The following is a 17,063-nucleotide window of genomic DNA, read 5'->3' on the forward strand; positions in this document are numbered from 1 at the left end:
ATGGGAGGGTCTTGAGCATGCACATGAACATGACGGCACACCACACGAAGGAAAACCGAAGAGTAACACATGAAAAAGAGAACACCACCGTCCCAACCACACGCGACAAAGATAGCCGTCGCTTGGGTCTCCATGATCATGCCTCAAAGGAGGTTGTGATGTCGAGGACAGATAACCATCATCCGATCCGACAAGCAAGATCTTAGGTTTTCACCCGAGACCACAAAACAATGAGTTGTAGGTGATGCAGCTCCATGATGGCACGTCCATCGAGGAAAACATCGTCCATAGACGCCGCTGCCACCGACATCAACATAGTCGATGCAGGGTCCTCACCCGGAGTTCGAGCAAATCCCTACGACAAGACGGCAACTGACCACCACCACCACCATCGAACCCCTCCATCAACGAAGGAGCACCATGAATCATTGGAGCCAACCACGCCTCGCGGAGATGTCTGACAGCCAACCATCATCACTAGGCGCAGATCCACCAATTAGTCATCTGGGTATAGGGCCACCGGACGCAGCGCTAGCCGTCGTGTCCTGCCAAGCACCATGTTGGCAATGGCATAGGAGCGATGCCCAAGGCCAAGAACCACCATGGTTCTGGGCTGCAGCCATACACTAGGTGCATCGACGCGCCCCCTGCACGCCACCGTTCGCTCGCCGGGCACCAGATCGGGACCGTCCACAACATAGACACGAGGTGGGGAGACAAGACCTTGCTGCTGCAACACCATGTCCGCCCACCACCAACCTCAGGCAAGCACTCAAAGCGAGCCGCTACCCCGCTGTTGAATAATCATCTCCATGCCTGGGCCATCCTAGACAAACCATACCCGCCATGAAGTGCCAGATCTGGGCGACGTTGTGCCTGCAGCCCAAGACCACAGTCGTCGGGTAGCAGAGCCTGCATCGGCCGAGAGTCGCACGGGCACAAGGTGTGCCACCCCACGCCGCCCGAGCGGCTGAAGGAGTCACGATCAGCCTTCCACGCTCGGATCAAGGCACCCCTGCATTCACCGTTGAGGAGAGGGCACGCGTCGCACCCAAAGGCCGCCGACCTCTACACGATGCACCAAACACGCTGAGCCACAGGCAGCCATAGCACACGCGCAACACCTCCACCGCCGTAGCCACCACCGTCCTCCCGACACCCCTAGGCACCTGCGACACGCGTGGAGGAGCATCGTGTTGTCTGCCGCCGCAAGAGCCCGGACTCGACAACTAGCCGCCCCAGGGACGTTAGAGCCCAGCCGCTACCGGATCCGCACAGGCTTTGCCCGGTGAAGGCCATGTGGCAGCGGCAAGGGGAGAGGAAGCATGGAGAGGAGGCCTTGAGTGGGTGGATGCCCTGGGAGGGCGACACAAGGGCTACGACTACTCCTCGACTAGTCTTCCACGACTTTCCAACTGGGAGAATTATTTCATTTCATTTTCTTTCGAAAAGGAGGATTACCCCTAGCCTCTGCATTAAGGAATGCACACAGTCATCTTTATTGCATCATTCAACAAGGGTTTTAAAATAAATACATACAAAACCATTTTTTTTTACCAAAACCCTCGCACTGCCTATAAGATTGATGATGTGACCTGACCTCATGTCACGCACACCCTGTGATCACATTTTAGATGACTTGGCTATATAAATATTTACCCGTGATAATCCATATGTAGTGGGAAATCTATTAAAAATCTGGTTAAATTAAGGTGCTTCATCCAAACGGTGGCGTTGGATGGGAACCAGAAGATTGCTTATTTTTACAGTTTCAAGCAAAAATAAGATGGAATGTTTCGAAATGATTTGTACTATTTTGATACGGCACATGGAAAGGAGTTCTCGACATAAAAAAGGAATTGAAATTTAAGATTCTTTACACGGTCGAGATGAACTGTGGGGCCAACAAAAATGAACGGCACACAAACTCCACTTTGATGAAGGATCGTATTCACATCCCAGCGGAAATGGGGATTATGTTATCATCCCTTTCTTCCACTCTTATGGTCAAACTGAAGTTACAAAAGGAGAGGAAAAAAAAGGAAAAGGACATGGTGTGCCACGTAGAGACATGTATGTATATATCCATGGCTACCTAGAAGATGTTCCATCAAATATAAAACCTCTCCCGGAGCCTGGACCGACCTGACCGGCCACGACGGAGCTCATCTAACTCATCATCGTCTGCTCGTTCTTGAAGCGCTCTCGGACGGACAGTATGAACGCCGTGGCCCTCTCGTCGACATCACCGGCCGCGGTGCAGGGGGCGCTCGCGGTGGCGTCGATGGAAGAAGGGTACCTGGGCTGGTAGGCGCGTGTGGTGGTGACGCTCGGGGCAGGCTTGGCCTGGGCCTTGCCGGCGTACTTGGAGTACGCCATCGCCACCTTCCCCTTGATCACCCTGGCGCCGTTCTTCATGGTTCCCTCCATTGCACTGTGTTTGATTCTGCCTAAGCTTTGTGGCTGCGCACTTGTGTTGTGTGTGCCTTTGCTTTGCGATGCTGGAATGACGAAGGGGTAGCTGCCCTTTTATAGTGGTTGCTGCGTGCGATAGGTGGACAGACTGAAGACTATTCCATTCCATGTCACGTCTTGGCATTTTGATGCCATAGGATAGGATAATGAACATGCGTGCACCCAACGAAATGTTGCTCTGGCAAAGTGGATCTGGGAGGTGTCACTGGCAGGAGATTCCCGTGCTTTGGGAGGTGTCACCCAACGAAACCTAGGCTGCTTTGAGGTCTGTATGATTGTATCTTGTGCGCCATGGTAATATACGGTAGGTGTTGTGTTTGTGTGATACAACACGTTGCACGAGCACATGCTTGACAAGGTTCTTTGCCTCCCCCTCGCCCTTTCCAGATCAGAAAGAAAAGATCGTCCCTTCGGATATTCTGTATGTGCTCCGAATGTTATCCTCATCAGGTTCCTGATTCCTCTCTATCCCCTGTGAATCATCCATCTACTCCTTGTGTTGCTGTTGTAGGTTCTGTACACGTATGATGTATATCTTAAAATTCATGGTTACATTGGGGACGGTTAATCTATATGTTGTTGAGGCTAAGGAAGAAATATATGTGCAAGAGCTTGCTGTACTAGCCTGAACCTGAAACTAACGATTAACAGTTTTTCAGTCAGAGGAGTCTGATCACCTCTAAGGCTGTAGCTGCCCGCGTATTGTAAGAAATTTTATGTACCAGTGGCAACAAGATATAAATCAATCCATGGACGCAGCAGCTAGCTGGTACCGGCCGGTTGCATGTATGAGGAAACAAGACGTTTGCTGAAACTGACGATAGAGCTAGAGACACCGGTGGGCACTAGCGAGTGCATGCAGCCGTGCGGTAGCCTCCGGGTCAAAAATCTGAAACCTTTTCCATGTGAAGATGAGAATCAAAGCATCTTGGTCTTATCCGACGCTGTGACTGTGAGTATTATTTGGAAACGGAATCAGTCGACTGGATTCTTTTTGCCATCAGTTGAATGTTTCTTGGGATTTCAGTCTATTTTTCTTTTCTTGTGATGATCGATTTTTTGGCAAGATCAACTGTATTTTTTCTCGTTTTAGTTGCACTTCTTAAGGAGTATATGCTTTTTTAAAAAAAACTTAAGGAGTATACACTAATTGCACATTGAAAGCATGTTCCTTTTATATTTGATCGACTGTTTAGTCTGGTTGTTTTCAGTCGACCAGTGAGTCAAAAAAATTCCAATCAACTTGGTAAAGTCGGATCCCTTTGGAAAAATCTTGGAGCGCTTTACGACGTGGTGAAGAACCGCGCACAAACGCACATTGACCGTGAGTCTTCGCCCTTTGTCGTTAGACCATCTATAGCCGGGCGCGCTAAACCCTCTTTAAACATCCGGGCAGCTTGCCCAGTCACTGACCGGTCATGAAATTTTGACCCAGACAGACATCTCAAAGGGGCTTCTAACACCCAAGCTAACCGGCACCCCTCATATCCAGCACAAATATGAGGCGAATATGAGGGCGCCCGGACGCGTCCGTCATGTCGGACCCGGCCCACGCTGACCCACTCAACCCCACATATATTTGTCCCCGTCCGCTACCCTAGTCACTTCACACTTCTCTCCCCTCCACTCCCTCCAGCACCGAGCTCGTCTCTCGCGATTTCCGTCCGTCTCCGGCATGGTGGGCAGCGGATCTGACTCCGACCAGTCCGGATACGTCGACCAGGGTGTCATATCGTGCGGGTTGGAGGAGGCAACGCGGTCCACATTGCACTCCGCCGCTCCCGGGAGGACAGCGCCCGGCAGACGGACGGATCTATCCGACACGACTCCATAGCGTCGGCTCGACGGACGCTCGGGTCCTCTGGGGCTGGATCATCGCGGTCCCAACAGCCAGAAAAACTCTCCTTCCCCATCACCGGTCGGGCAGACTATGAGTCCTACCAGGAACAGGCAGCCCGCCGTGGGAAGGAGAGGTCAAGGGCCGCCGAGGCTCGTATCGCGGCGGAAGGCGGCTGATGCGGCAGCGCGGGCGGCCGCGGAGAAGGAAGCCATCCGCGCCCGCACTGTGAAGAAACGGCAGCGGAGGAACACACGCTCCCTCGTTCGAGAGCAGAATGGGACGGTCCGTGCCATGGCCGGACTGCCACCGAAGGAGGACAGCTCCAGCGACGAGCGGATCCGGCTCAATCCCTACTGCGTAATCGACCAGTACTTCCGTGAGAAGGACGACAGGGTGCCGGGAAGGCAAGGGCAGCCGTGGATGATCTTCACCGTAGCTAAACATGCCATTTTTGATAGTTCGATGGCATGTTAGTAGTGATGGAGTTGTCGGACGATGTGTGTAATACATCGACATAGTCGCATGAGTTTGTATGGATTTATGATATGATAATTAAAGGTTCGGATCTGACTTGCATTATTTAAGACGTGACCGGTCAGTATCCGTGGACGCGCTCAGGCATGTCCGTGGCCATTTGAGGGCCGGATTTGCCCATCGCGACGCTCAGGCATGTCCGTAGGCGTTTAAGGGACCGGATTTGTCCATCGTGACTACAGATGCTCTTATTCCGCCTTTGAAAGGATCGCGACGACTTGACCGGTGAGGAGGCATCCATGGAATGGAACGAACACCGTCCATGGAAAAGCGGTGTATGTTTCGCTCTTGATACTCACTAGAGTAGAGTAGATGACCGAGGCGCTAGGAAAAGAATGGAATGGGTAAGCGTTGCCACAGCCAGCGAACTTATCCAACCCCGGCCGGTGATGCTCACTGGATGGTGGTCGTGGTATACGGTACCGTAGGTCTTGAGCATTCTTCGGCGGAGTCCACGTCCCAGCACCTGGGGGAATCGTGTCCGGCCGGTGCACACATAACCGCCGGCCGAATCACGTTAGCGACGACTAGGAGGGCTCGACCGCTCATCGAGAGTCATTGGAGCCGACGTACATTTTGCCTTAGAGCATGGTTAATAGTATAGCCAGCTGCTGGCTATAAGCCAGTGCCATGTCATTTACAGCCCATTTTATAGTCAATATGTACAATAGTACATTAAAAGAGTGTACTACTTTTTTATTATGTGGCTCATCTTTTATTCTCACAAAGTGCCTAGGAGCACGTGCTAGAGCTGGCTCTTCACGAAGAGCCCGCTTACCTTCTCTTTCCTCTTCTCTTTCCTCCAACTAAGCAGAAATATACTAATTTTATCCATATAGCCGGCTGAGTCAGTTGTATTGTACTTGCTCTTATGCTACGCTGTTTAATACAACCAGCGCGTGCCCATCGCTGATTACCAAAGATGCAGTCCCCGAAATATGTCTATATATTTTTTGGAAATGGAGGCGTATCCCCGGCCTCTGCATCATAATGATGCATGCAGCCATCTTATTAAAAATCCTCGAATTAGCACAAAGTCATAAAAGTATTACAGCTCGCAAACGGAGCGAAACAAAGCAATGAAAAGTACATGCTCAAAATCGCAACCGGTAAGGCAATGTAAAGGATGAGCTCCCTAGACTCCTATCGTATTATGCGACAGCCATCCGAACCGGTTAAATATAGCCCATGTTACCATTTCCCACTGGTTGCACCCAGTAAACAAAGGCTCCCTGGAGTCCATAGGAGTGAGTAAGGACCACGTATGGATCCATGCGGTAGCTCTGAACATGACCTGCAAGAAAGTTAAAGTGTGTTGTCTGTTAAAAATCATATCGTTCCTACAGTTCCTTATAGCCCAAAAAGCGCACATATTCCAATCCAAATACGAGCCGCAGTAATATGCTCAACCCCAGCTAGCCACGTTCCAAATAACGAGTCAATGTCAACTGGAGGAGTAATGTTAAAGGCTATATGAATCGTTCTCCAAAGCCACTTGGCAAGTGGGCATTCAAGGAATAGATGTTGTATTGTTTCATCATGACCACAAAAACAACAATGTGAACTACCTACGCATCGCCTCTTTATTAAGTTATCCTTGGCGAGTATTACTTGCTTGTGGACGAACCACATAAAAATTTTAATACGCAAGGCAACCTTAACCTTCCAAATGGGTAACGATCTTGAGATTGGGCCAGAATTAATCAAATCCATGTAGAAAGATTTCACCGTAAATACCCTATTTCTAGCTAACTTCTAGTGCGTCAAATCCGGTTGGTCGGATAATTGAACATCTATCAATCTCCAAACCAAGTGTATCCAGGCAGTCCATCGCTCTCCAACTAACGCACGTCTGAACTGAATATTCAGAGGAGTCGTTTGAAATATTGTGCCTACATAATCCTCTTTACGTTGCACAATGTTATAAAGGGTGGGATGTTGTACGGCTAGGTACGTCACTCCTAACCACGTATCCTTCCAAAATCTTGTTGACATCCCATTGCCAAACAACAATTTGACTCTACGAAAGAACAACACTACAAAAAAAGACACATCCGTGACATTTTGGGCCGAACGAAAAAAAATTCGGTCATACATATGACACTTCTATGACGATAATTGTGACAAAACCCGGTATCATCATAGATGTGGTGGGCTCCTACTTCTATGACAAAAAATCATGATAGAAAATGGGCTTTTCGTCCTGGGCGGGCCGGAGACGCAGGTGCATGACATTCTTTGGGCCGTCCATGACAGAAAAAACCGTGGTAGAAGCGAGGGGGAGGAAAATTTCGGGGAGTTCCCGGTTACGGTGGGAGGTCGGGGGCCGAGCGATGCGCGTTTCTCTCGTACATGTACGCGCGTGTGTGCGAGGCGTTGGCTCTAACTGAACCCGAGCGAGGCGTTGGGCTCTAACTGAACCCGAGCGATTGCACTGCAGGCTACGCGTTACTGAACCCGAGCGATCGATCGATGGCTGTTAACTGAACCCGATCGAGCGATTCCTTCGCTACTGCTGCTAATTGAAGCTGATCGATTGGATGAACAGTGAGCGTTGCGGGGGGGGGGGGGGGGGGGGGTTGGATGAACAGTGAGCGGTGGCGTTGCCTCTGGATGAACAGGACCCCGTGGTGTGGAGGGCTGGATGAACAGTAGACGGTGGAGGGGTGCCCGTGGAGGGGTGGTTGAACAGGACCCCGTTGTGTGCAGGGCTGGATGGCGAACAGTAGACGGTGGAGGGGTGCCCGTGGAGGGGTGGTTGAACAGTAGCCGGTGGAGTAGCGCGCGGTGGAGGCTGGATGAACAGGAGCCCGTGGAGGCTGGAGGAGGTCGACGGTAGCCCGTGGAGGCTGGAGGAGGTCGACGGTGGAGATGAACAGTATCCCGTGGAGTCCCGTTTTGCGGTACGCCACACCCCTCCCGATGAACAGGACCCCCGTTTCGACCGTAGGAGGTCCGTTTCGTCCGTTTTGCGGTACGCCACACCCCTCCCGATAAACAGGACCCCCGTTTCGACCGTAGGAGGTCCGTTTCATCCGTTTTGCGGTACGGCACACCCCTCCCGATCAACAGGACCCCCGTTTTGACCGTAGGAGGTCCGTTTTGCAGTACGTCACACCCCTCCCGATCAACAGGACCCCCGTTTCGACCATAGGAGGTCCGTTTCCTCCGTTTTGCGGTACGCCACACCCCTCCCGATCAATAGGACCCCGTTCCGAACGTAGGAGGTCCGTTTCCTCCGTTTTGCGGTACGCCAGACCTCGTTTCCATCGCCTGTTCCGTCCAAGCCCTCCCGATGAACACGACCACGCATTCCGTTCCGACCCAGCTGGTTGGCTCCCACGCGTTCTGTTGCCTCCCGATGAGCACGACGCATTCCGTTGCCTCCCCATGAACACGACGCATTCCGTTGCCTCCCCATGAACACGATGCATTCCGTTGCCTCCCCATGAACACGACGATGACGCTGTTTCTCCGTTCCGACCCAGCCATGTACACGAGCTCTGGCCGTACGTATGCGCGAGTAGGCGTTCGAGACCCCGCCGTATGTACACATACGTGGCCGTATTTTCTTTCTTGCACCCTGGCCGCTGTATGTACGTGTACATGCTACGTGCGCGCCTCTACTATGACACGTACGCGCCTCTACTACGACACGTGCGCGCCTCTACATCCACCAGTATATATGTACTTACACGTTCGCGACCAGAATGACAACGCTACGTACGCTTTGACCAGGTGGGTCCCGACTGTCAGGCACTTCCTTGCGTGCGAAGATGTAGCTGGTGGGTCCCAACAGTCAGGGGGCGAATCATTTTTTTTGCCCGGACGCACTTCCTTGCGTGCGAAGATGTAGCTGGTGGGTCCCAGCAGTCAGGGGGCGAATCGTTTTTTTTTGCCCGGACGCACTTCCTTGCGTGCGAAGATGTAGCTGGTGGGACCCAGCAGTCAGGGGGAAACTTTTTTTCACGAAATACGGTGGCCTGTCCGGTGGGTCCCTGCTGTCAGGTGGAGGAATCATTATTTTGCGCGTAATAAGGAGGCACTTCCTTGCTGCGGCCGTGGACCCAGCTGTCAGCCTCTCCACGTACAGTCCACGTCCGATGGAAGTCGTTCCTTGACCACGTTGACCACGCCGCGCCGAGAGTACCACGGCGGTGGACGACGGCGAGGACTAGGAAGGGGGCGACTCGGAGCCGGGGAAGACGCAGCAGTGGATGCCCACACGAAGAGGAGTACGAGGGTTCACTGGTTCGGCTGCGGTGTGAGGCTGCTGTCGCCGCGGAATAACAGGGGGTGTGGGTGACTAGAGGGATGGCCTGGCCAGCGGTGGGAGTAGTAGGGGGCGGTGAGGCCTCCGCGGCATCACAGCCGGCCACGGGAGGCAGGAGCACGCGGCACGACCGGCGCTGGTTTGGGCGGCTGGAGCAAGAAGACCAGAGGTTGAAGAAGCACTATGGTCGTTGGATGAACATCGTACGGTAACAGGAGCTATAAACATTCATATTGACTAAGTTGACAAAGCCCTCCGTCCCCGTCAACTTGGTAGGCCCACAAGTCAGCCTCCCACTATACTGGGTTCCAGCTGGCAGGGGGAGTATTCATTTTTTTGTGCGTAATAAGGAGGCACTTCGTTGCGTGCGAAGATAGCTGGTGGGTCCGACATGTCAGCGGGGGGCACGTTATTTTCGCGAAATACAGAGGCCCTTCCGGTGGGTCCCAGATGTCAGGTGGAGGAATCATTATTTTGCGCGTAATAAGGAGGCATTTCCTTGTGTGCGGCCGTGGACCCAGCTATCAGCCTCTCCATGCACAGTCTACTTCTGATGGTGTCGTTCGTTGACCACGTTGACCACGCCGCGCCGAGCGCATCCAAGGTGGTGGACGACGGCGAGGCCCTGGACAGCAACGAGCCGGAGATGGAAAGACGCGGGAGTAGAGTCGCAGACGGATAGGTGTACGAGGGTTAACTGGTTCTAGTGCGGTGTGGTTCGGCAGTCGGTGGAGAAGAACAGGAGGTTTGGAGGGGTGGAGGGATGGCCTGGCCAACGGTGGAGTAGCGCTTCATAGCGAAGCGTGCTAAGAAGAGCTGCTAGCAGCAGGAGGCGGGAGGTGGTCCCGGCGGCGCTGGAGGAAGAAGACGAGAGATTGAAGATGGATGCCGGTCGTTGGATGTAAATCCAACGGCTAACATGTCAGAATCATTTGTTGACTAAATTGACAACGACTTGCGTTGGCTTCGACCTATTGGCCCACATTTCAGCCTCCAAAAATGTGGCACGTATTCAACCCATTTTTTCAGAATTTACAGTCTTTTTTTTTGCGCGGTAGAATTTACAGTCAATTTGATTATTTTTTTGAATTACATCCATTAGCTGGGCTGGGTGAACAAATAATGTAGCGTCCATGCGGCCCATTTATTTTATTTTCTAAAAAATTACAGGCCATTTGCACTTTCTCGAAATACACGATTTTGCTGAGCTGATTCTAATTATAATGTTGGGTTGGGCCAGCAATGTTATAAAAAATAAAAAGGGGCCGAGCATTTTGTTATAAATATATTTAAATAATAAGTGATATTATTACATTCGTCCTTAAATCTTATCAAGCTTTTGTACACAATCACTAGGATTTTCGTGCCAAAACAATCCAGGATTTTATTTGTTAAGAAATTATTTTTATAAGCTAATAAGATGTGGGATATTGTTTTCTTACATATGTAAGTATCTGTTAAATATATGATGACAATAAAAATAATATATAGTAACATATAAAATAATTTAAATATATGTAATATAGTTAGAAGGGAAACATAAGTTGGACCTGGCGTTCCTATTCTTATATAGAAAAATAGAACAGACCTGTGCGTTTTCTTCAAAAAAAAAATACATAAATTGGGCTGCCAAAAATAAAACCTCGGATGGGAGGTCCATAGGCCGGTCGATACATGACGGCCCTAAGAAAATACAAATAGGCCTATGGACCTCCCATCCGAGGTCGTGGGCTGCGCATGTTAAAAATGAAAGCCTAGACGGGGCAGCCCAAAACCACGTCCAACACTTGCCAAAACTTCGTCCCTCGTTTTCTCTATGTTTTGCACACTCGACATTGTGTGGGCATATTGACTGTGCATCATATGAAGATGTGCTATGCATAAATGTTGATCAGCATGATGTTAACTGGCTGGTAGTTCCATTTTCGACCATGAATAAAACTTCCAACATGATGTTAACCCTGTTTGAAAAGGCCGTGTTAATATAAATACTCTGCCTCTGAAAGTTGCAGTTTCTTATCTGAAACTGAACTTGCAGTTTCTTATCTGAAACTGAAACTTGCAGTTTCTTCTCTGAGAATCACATTGTCTGCACTTTTATACTCCTATGAAACTATATTTTTTAAGTGCTAAAAATAGATCTCTAGAATTCATAAAATACTTCATATGCTCAATACTGCAAATCTGAAATTCAAAAGACATTCATATCTGAAAGTACTCTCAAAATACACAACACAAAACACAATGCACAACCTCCAAATACTGACAACCCTAAGCTCCTCCTGACAATTCACAACCTGCCCGACTATTGGGCTGGGGGGGGGGGCAGCCCCCTCCTATTCCTCGGCGGCAGACAGCCGCCCCGTTAGATGATGTGAACGGCGAGGGAGACGATGGCGGGGAAGCGTCGTCGGGCCAACTGCTTTTCTCCTCTTGCAGTTGGGTTCGGTCGATGAAGACTCCACCGGCTCGCTCTGGCAGGACACCCTCACAAACGGCACCCTGTAGATGCTCGATCCTTCAATCTCTGGTGGATGCTCCATCTGGGATCGATACTCCCACCACCGCTCCCTCACGATCAGATTCGGTGAATCTGTTTGCTCCATGGCCCAGAGGAGCAGCTCTATGTACTCCGGCGCGACTCCCTCCGGGAGTATCGCCGCCTTTTCGCTCTGTTGCAGATATTTGGCCATGGATGTCGCCGTCGCCGCTAGTTGGTCCTTGTTGTCAAACCAAGACTGTATCTCCAACATCCTAGCTAGCTTCACAGGGTCGCCATCTGCGATCCTCACATATTGGTTGTACTCCTCCATCGATCTACTTCTCCACAGCACCTTCACTCGCCGGCGGTGGTTTTTGAATGGAAGAGGAGAGGAGCAGCGCTGGTTTTGGATTAGAACGGGAGAGGAGCGACGCTGGTTTTGGACTGGAACAGGAGAGGAGGGGCGGTGGTTTTGAAATGGAAGAGGAGAGGAGCGGCGCTGCATTTAGATTGGAATAGGAGAGGAGCGGCGGTGGTTTAAGAGGAGAAGAGCGGAAGAGCGGCGCTGGTCTTGGAAGTATTTTTTTGTTGTTTTGCGTATTTTGGGTCAAAGTTTGACCATGTATTGTATTTGACAAGCAAAATGTGAATGCATGTCACCAAAAATTGTATCGTTTGGTTCGTATCTGAATGTACTTTCAAATTATATTATTTTTGCAATGTATAACATATATTTTATGTGCAAAAATCATGGTCAATTATGACCCAGAATAAAAGGGAGACTAGTTAATGTGGGGTCGCTTTCTTAATTGAAGGGTAAATTGATTTTGATTTTGATCCAGTCACAGCGCGTCGGCCCTCTCGTCCAATCCTAAATCGCTGTCGCGCGCTCCTCTCCCTCTTCTCCATTGCAAAACCACCTCCTCTCCTCTCCATCATCTCCATTCCAAAACCACCGTCTCGCCTCTCCCTCTTCTGATCTTCTCCATTGCAAAACCACCTCCTCTCCTCTCCATCATCTCCATTCCAAAACCACCGTCTCGCCTCTCCCTCTTCTGATCTTCTCAATTGCAAAACCACCTCCTCTCCTCTCCATCATCTCCATTCCAAAACCACCGTCTCGCCTCTCCCTCTTCTCTATTGCAAGACCATCGTCTCTCCTCCCATCTTCCAACGCTAGCACCGGACCACTCAGAAGGACATCTATGGAGAGGATGTAGCAACGAATCAGGCAGATCGCCGGCGGCGACCAGGCAAAGTTAGCCAGGTTGAAGGAGATCCTTAGTTGGTTTGACAATGAGTGGGAGATTTCGAGGACGGTGCGGGCCATGTGGCAATGTATGCGAAAGAGCGAGACGGTGGCGATGTACATGTACTCCTCGGCGGCAGTCACGCCGCAGTCCTCCGAGTTCATCGAGTATCTCCTCTGGGCGATGGAGCAGACAGATTCGCCCGAGGCGACAGTCAGGCGGAGGTGCTGGGTGTACAGGTCGAAGGTCGAGCACCCAGAGGATAACGAATCGATCGAGTATGGTGTGCCGTTCGTGAGGGTGCAGAGCCAGCCGGAGCCATAGGAGTATTTGTTCTCCCACCGCAAGAGGAGGCCGGATGGCGCGACGTCGCTTCCCCGCCGTTCTCCATGGTTCCCTCAACGCTCGCCTCGTTTCAACGGCGGCAGTAGGGTTTAAGGTAAGCTTTTTCGCACTAACCTAATCTTCCACCCGCTCATGCTTACAATCAGTGTGACAGCTAATGACAATTATGCTTACAATCAGTCTCCGAGTACTACGCCAATCACCCTAAAATAGCTCTGGACCTTTGGGTCAAAGTTGTGACACAGTGTACAAATAAAGAAAAATAGATTGGTGCTTCTTTCAGAAAAGAGTACTCCCTAGAAAACTGCCAATATAAGCTACTAGTATTTGGTTAGATGATTTGCTGCCGAGAAAGATCCGTCCACAGAGAGCGCCACACATCCCACTGGTGGTGGTGGATGCCAATGCGTGCATGCAGCATGGTTGGTGTCGGTAATTTTTACTTGGCACACCTCGCACTCTGCATATATGTCGGTTCCATACGTACATTTGTGCAGTTCCACCAAAATGCAGCTGAATAACCCTGTTTGCATAGATAATGAAAAAGCGTGATTACATTATAGTGGCACTAGTTGATGAAACACACAAAATAAATAGAAGAAAATATTGCGATAGTATCATAGTATGCCATGCTGCGAGGGCGAGATGGGCCCTGCGACGCCTCATACGGTACGCCTCATACTGGACATCGTCCCAGGTCTCCCAGATACACCTTCTGCCAGTGATGAACATCAGTGTACAGCGGTAGTACAAGGAGGCGCCTTGAGACATTCAAATCTCTATTTTTGTACATATCAACTAAAATTAAGCACCCCAGTTTGCAGAAACGCTTAAACATTAACAATGGGACTAGTTGATGAAACATACATTAACAAAGAGAAGCACTTTCTTTATCTGCATTGGAAATGAAATGATAGAGATGACACTCGCTCTATTTTAACTGTATTATTACTTCATTTTATCAGTGATAGTAGGGTCGAGCAGGTGGCAAATGAGGTGTACCGTGCGTCGCAAGGATGGAGGCCGAGGGTGCTTAGATTGGGATGCTGAAGCTGGCTCTTTCAATCACCAACATGGATGATTCAATTCATGGGACCTTTTGGTGCAGTTCACCTAAAATGAAGCAATGTCCCGTGAGCTAGAAGCTTCTTCAAAAAATTTAAAGAAAAGGCCTCCAGCCCCGGTTCCATTTCCATCAGAAAACGAAACCCACAGAGCTTCTTCTTCATTAGTTTCAATAAAATTGAGCAACATCAAGGTTGGTTGTGAAGCTCCTGGAATGCTCAACTATAATTTGGATATCATTTGTGCAGTTCAACTAAGATCGAGCGTGAAATGTATATCTCTGTTTGCACAAAAAAGGTGGAAAGGAGGGTGACTAACAAGTGATGAAACATGCATCAAATGAAAAGAAGCATGTTCCTTATCTGAATGGCAATCCAACAAGGACAGTAGCAATTTCTAAAGCACTGGCATTACTAGATATTAGTGTGGGCATTAGGATTAACTATGACAACCGTTAAAGACGACATTACTTTGGGCACGGGAGAGTAGGCGGACCAGGACAGTTGCATTTCTAACGAAAAGAACCAACTTATCTTAATGGGAAATTTTAGCAGGACATGTAAAGAAGTGCCATTGATTCATATTACTGGAGGCATTACATTGAAAACAACATTGGTTTAACGTGTCCTTACTTTTAACAGTGCGACTGCTACATTTTACCAGTGGCATTACATAAGAGTGGCTCGGGGCAACAAACATCAGAACAGGATATCTGGGTTGGTCCCATTTTTGTTCGGTATAGCCACCTTATACTGTGTGAGGCTAGCAAATCTAGTGCTGGACTTACTCTGTTGACTTGTCCCCCAGTCCCCACTTTCTTTCCTTTTCAACCAATAGATCGGGTTTATATTGAGTTTGTACTGCGTTTCCCTTTATTTCCCTATTAGACCTAGAGACCAGTTGGATAGCCAGTCTCTGCTACTTTTAGCCCCCATTATTTCCTCTTTCGACCAAGTCCTAGATTCAGGTAACAAATCCTCCCCCACCCCCACCCCCTTTCTTCCTTGTTTGAACCAAGTAGTACTAGATTCGAGTGCATGAACTAGTTTTACCTCTTAAACATAAAAAAATTAGGTGGTTTTCGAACAGTCGATCGATCCTATCTACGAGGGGGCCTGAGAAATAGTAAAAGATACAAATGCAGCGACGTTAGGAGCTCGGGAAGTAGAGCAAGGCCGGTTTCGAAGGAAGTTATAGCTGATGGTCGTCGGGATGTCGCTAGGTGGGCGGCGGGTGGCCGGATCTGCCCACACTACGGCAGCGAGGAAGAAGGGGTCGGAGGCCCTCCCTCGCCAGCGGTGCTTGGGAGAGAACGGCAAGGCAGGCTGATTGGGACGCGCCCAGCAGTGGGTAAGAGCCGTCGCGAAGGACGGCCGCGTGAACGTTGCACCTTCTCACCTTCCCCGGCGGAGAGGATCCGGCTGGATCTGTGACCAGCGATGAGCAGAGAGAGAGAGAGAGAGAGAGAGAGTGGCCACCGCTGTCGTGTTTAGATCTGGAGAGGCCGAGACAGTGTGAAGAGAGCAACACTAGCAAGCAAGCGCGGAGGCTCCTGCCTATATAGTGGAGTAGTACTAGTGTTCTTTTGTCTACCGGAGCCGGCTTGACCTCGTCAATGACTGTCGAGAAGTTTTCATGCACGTGGCCCGGAGGCGCAGTTGTCGTCATTTTAACATAGCCGGCTTATAACATATAACACGAAAAATGCCACATGATAAGAAATCATAACCTCACTGCCCAAAGGAGACAACATGAATCCCGAAGGACAAACTAGACGAGGAACAAAGCTCAAATTAAAGATAAACTCGTAGAAAAGGGGTCCGTCGATAGATGTCCTAATTAACATAGCCGGCTTGACCTAGATGGCAGCCGAGTAGTCACTGTTCGTACATGTGCCCCCAATGACTAGCCCAACTCAGTTGTCGCTGTTTAACCCTCGCAGTGATCCGAAGCACATGACACCTAATTTTGCGAGATGACAAGAAAACTTTTTTGGATTTCTCACCACAACTACAGCCATGTACAACACAGCCTGCACGATATGTACACGATAGCCAATCCAGGCGTGTCTGCTGGAGTCTGGTCACATGCATGGACGAACTGATCTTCCGTGTCTTGCAGGGATCGTCCAGGCACCAACGTAGTACAACGCTTCTCTAGTACTATTGCTCGTCTCCCTCTTCTATTAAGTCACCCGACTTGCAGGGCCGGGGAGTGTGCCTATGGTCGGTTCTCAATTGACGTCCCACATGTGTGTGCAAACGCAATATGACGCGCGTTCCATTCGGAGAGCAGCATGCCAGACCGACCGACCGTCTGGGGTGCGACGCGAACGCGACGGGCGTGTTGTATACTCCGTACATGTGTACCGCCGTTTTCTAGACGCTTTGCTCCATGGCGCGGGCGCAATCCATGGATACAAAATTAGTATACTATATACTATTTAAAAGTCGAGGGCGGGGCTTTTCCTGCGCGGTAGGCGGCGGGGCAGTTCCGCCTAGTCGGTTCGACAGAGACGCGAGAAGACGAGGGAGTAGGCTGCTGCAAACATAGGGCTGTGTGATTTGACAGCGAGTTACTGCTGGACAGGTGGGCCCCCGTGATTTGACTTGCCATTATCATTTTAACTGCGGCGCTACGACCGGCGTGAGTCTCCCAATTCCTGACCACCTCCATACAGGTGCCTCTCCCAATGCTCCACCATGTAGTAGAGGCTGGCTCTTGCATGAGAGCCCACTTCTCCACTTTTTCCTTGCCTCTCTTTCCTCCACATATGCAAAAATGCCATGTAAAGCGCAC

Source organism: Aegilops tauschii, chromosome 3 (genome assembly GCF_002575655.3).
Source record: "Aegilops tauschii subsp. strangulata cultivar AL8/78 chromosome 3, Aet v6.0, whole genome shotgun sequence".
NCBI lineage: Eukaryota > Viridiplantae > Streptophyta > Magnoliopsida > Poales > Poaceae > Aegilops > Aegilops tauschii.